Below are 4,452 nucleotides of genomic sequence, written 5' to 3' on the forward strand. Positions count from 1 at the left end.
AAGGAACCAAAATGTCAGAGAAGGAAAATCAAAATTTGGTGTCCTGAGTTTAGGTTGGTTCCACAGCCAAAACCTAGAAAAAGTTTCTACTGAGATATCAAAAATAATTACATTTGGAATTTTTACTTAAAACTTTTTGTATTCAGAGAAATTTCCACTTCTGGACTATGATGTAGTAACTAGTAGCAGACTAGCCCTTATGCACTAAACAACTAAAACCTTGAACCAAATATACTAAAAGAAAAAACTTTTCAATATTGTACAATAGGCAGAACAGGGATATTTAATAGAGGGGAAACAGATTTATTATGCCCATAATCACCCTGGTTTCTGCTTGGGAGCACTTCTGGACCATGGAGCATTAAGTGTGTACTGGTTTGAATAGAATCTCCCCCAAACGTATGTTCACCTAGAACGTCACGATGTCACCATTTTTGGAAATAGGTTCTTTGCAGATGTAGTTGGTTAAGATGAGATCATATTGGGTAAGAATGGGCACTGGAACCAACACATACATACAGTATGATTCAATTTGTATGAAGTTTTAGAACTGACAAAAATACAACAGTTTTCTTTGGATGATAAGGTTGTAGGGAGTACAGAGAGAAGGGGTGGAGATTTCTGGGAAGATAAATTAGGGGTACTTCTGGGGTGATACAGTTTTTTTAATATCTTGAGAGGCGTACGGGCTACACTTTTGTGTGTGTATTTGTTTAACTTCACCAAACTTTACTCCACTGTAACTTTCACTCTGTGTACATTGTATCTCACTTTTTTTTTTTTTTTTTTTGCGGTATGCGGGCCTCTCACTGTCGTGGCCTCTCCCATTGCGGAGCACAGGCTCCGGACGCGCAGGCTCAGTGGCCATGGCTCACGGGCCCAGCCGCTCCGCGGCATGTGGGATCTTCCCAGACCAGGGCACGAACCCGTGTCCCCTGCATCGGCAGGCGGACTCTCAACCACTGCACCACCAGGGAAGCCCTGTATCTCACTTTTTAAAGTTTATCGAAAAACTGTGTGTGTGTGTGTGTATATATATATACACACACACGCATATATGTAGTGTATTATTCTGTGAATACCTGAAAAATGCCCTATGTAGTCATCATGTCTTTTTTTGTTTGTTTATATTTTATTTTATTTATTTACTTATTTATTTTTGGCTGTGTTGGGTCTTCGTTGCTGTGTGCAGGCTTTCTCTAGTTGCGCTGAGCGGGGGCCACTCTTTGTTGCAGTGTGTGGTCCTCTCATTGTCATGGCTTCTCTTCTTGTGGAGCACAGGCTCCAGGCGTGTGGGCCTCAGTAGCTGTGGCACACGGGCTCAGTAGTTGTGGCTTGCGGGCTCTAGAGCTCAGGCTCAGTAGCCGTGGAGCACAAGCCCAGTTGCTCCACGGCATGTGGGATCCTCCCTGGCCAGGGCTCGAACTCATGTCCCCTGCATCGGCAGGCAGACTCCCAATCACTGCGCCACCAGGGAATCCCATGCCTTTTCTTAATCTATGAATTCTTCATGATGCCATAACCAAATTTATTTCAATGCAAATAGGTTGCTATATATATATTATTCCTTTTAAATTCTACTTTTATTAATGCTTTAACAATATTTGTTAAACATTAAAATAGAGAGTTTGATATAAACATTATACCAAATACACTGCCTTCTATAAGCACCTAACTGATCAGCAAGTATTAGTTGAGGACCTTTGTAAACAGTCCTCTGCTAGGCACTGTGAACAGAGGAAGAAGTAAACAGAAAACACACTTTAAAAGAAATCAATTACTTGATCCATATGAGACACATAATATTGCTGGTGGAAAATACCTACCATACACTGAGAAAATAAATGACAGTACAGTTTTAAATAGTGCAATACAGTTTTAAAGACAGCTGAAATTGTGACAAGCAACTTTTCAGGAAAGTAGGACTTGAATAGGTTCTGAAAGATCGGTAGCACTTCCTTTTATCCAACCAAATCTGTCTCTTAACAGCCTGACATGCCTAACTTTTGTGTCTGCATGTATGCCAAAAAATAAATAAATAAATCAGTGACCAGGAACTATTTACAGTACAATTTCTTCAAAGCTAACACATTTCTGTAAAATTTATGATATTTTCAGTAACTTAAAGGCCTTCATACAAACACACAAAGTTCTTTTCACATACAAAGTTCATTTAGATAGCCAAAAAATGGTGTTTTGAGGTTTGATGATTTGCTGAAACTTTCCTGCACTTACACTTGGAGATATCTTAAAAATCTCCAGAATAGGGGACCTTCAAGATGGAGGAGGAATAAGCCATGGAGATCACCTTCCTCCCCACAAATACATCAGAAATACATCTACATGGGGAACAGCTCCTACAGAACACCTGTTGAATGCTGGCAGAAGACCTCAGACTTCCCCAAAGGCAAGAAACTCCCCACGTACCTGGGTAGGGCAAAAGAAAAAGCAGAGACAAAAGAATAGGGACGGGATCTGCACCTCTGGGAGGGAGCTGTGAAGGAGGAAAGGTTTCCACACACTAGGAAGCCCCTTCACTGGGGAAGACGGGGAATGGCGGGGGTGGGGGGGGGACCTTCAGAGCCACGGAGGAGAGCGCAGCAGCAGGGGTGCAGAAGGAAAGCGGAGAGATTCCTGCACAGAGGATCGGTGCCAACCAGCACTGATCCAGCCTGAGAGGCTTGCCTCCTCACCCAACGGGGGGCGGTTGGGTGCTGGGAGCTGAGGCTTGGGCTTCAGAGGTCGGATCCCAGGCAGAGGAGACTGGGGTTGGTTATGTGAACACAGCCTGAAGGGGACTGGTGCACCACAGCTAGCCAGGAGAGAGTCCAGAAAAAATCCTGGAACTGCCTAAGAGGCAAGAGACCATTGTTTTGGGGTGCACGAGGAGAGGGGATTAAGAGCACAGCCTAAATGAGCTCCAGAGACGGGCGCGAGCCGCGGCTAACAGCGCAGACCCCAGAGACAGGCATGAGACGCTAAGGCTGCTGCTGCCGCCCCCAAGAAGCCTGTGTGCAAGCACAGGTCACTATCCACACCTCCCCTCCCGGGAGCCTGTGCAGCCCACCACTGCCAGGGTCCCATGATCCAGGGACAACTTCCTGGGAGAACACACGGTGCACCTCAGGCTGTTACAACGTCACCCTGGTCTCTGCTGCCGCAGGCTCTGTACCCCTCCGTCCTCCCCAGCCCAAGTGAGCCAGAACCCCCTAAACAGCCACTCCTTTAATCCCCTCCTGTCTGGGTAGGGGACAGATGCCCTCAGGCAACTTACATGCAGAGGCAGGGCCAAATCCAAAGCTGAACCCCAGGAGCTGTGCGAACAAAGAAGAGAAAGGGAAATCTCTCCCAGCAGCGGATTAAATCTCCACAATCAACTAGATGTATCCTGCATCTGTGGAATATCTGAATAGACAACGAATCATCCCAAAATTGAGGCTGTGGACTTTGGGAGCACCTGTAGACTTGGGGTTTGCTTTCTGCATCTAATTTGTTTCTGGTTTTATGTTTATCTTAGTTTGATATTTAGAGTTTATTATCATTGGTAGATTTGTTTATTGATTTGCTTGCTCTCTTTTTTTTTAATTTTAATATATTTAAATATATTTTCCTTTTTCTCTTTTTTGAGTGTGTATGTATATGCTTCTTTGTGTGATTTTGTCTGCATATCTTTGCTTTTACCATTTGTCCTAGGGTTCTTTTTTTTGTTTTTTAAGCATAGTTTTTAGAGCTTGTTATCATTGGTGAATTTGTTTTCTGGTTTAGTTGCTGTTTCTTTCTTTATTACTTTTTCTATTCTTAATAATATTAAGTTTTTTTTTATTTTAATGACTTTATTTTATTTTTTTCTTTCTTTCTTTCTTTCTTTTCCCACTTTTCTTCTGAGCCGTGTGGCTGACAGGGTCTTGGTGCTCCGGCTGGGTGTCAGGTCTGAGCTTCTGAGATGGGAGAGCCAAGTTCATGACATTGGTCCACCAGAGACCTCCCGGCCCCATGTAATATCATAAGGCAGAAGCTCTCCCAGAGATCTCATCTCAGTGCTAAGACCCAGCTCTACTCAACTACCAGCAAGCTACAGTGCTGAACACCGCATGCCAAACAACTAGCAAGACAGGAACACAACCCCACCCATTAGCAGAGAGGCTGCCTAAAATCATAATAAGTTCACAAAAACCCCAAAACACACCACCGGACGTGGTCCTGCCCACCAGAAAGACAAGATCCAGCCTCATCCACCAGAATACAGGAACCAGTCCCCTCACCAGGAAGTCTACACACCCAATGAACCAACCTTACCCACAGGGGGCAGACACCAAAAACGGGAACTACGAACCTGCAGCCTACGAAAAGGAGACGCAAAACACAGTAAGTTAAGCAAAATGAGAAGACAGAGAAATACACAGCAGATGAAGGAGCAAGGTAAAAACCCACAAGACCAAATAAATGAAAAGG

This window comes from Phocoena phocoena, chromosome 9, assembly GCF_963924675.1.
Source record: "Phocoena phocoena chromosome 9, mPhoPho1.1, whole genome shotgun sequence".
NCBI lineage: Eukaryota > Metazoa > Chordata > Mammalia > Artiodactyla > Phocoenidae > Phocoena > Phocoena phocoena.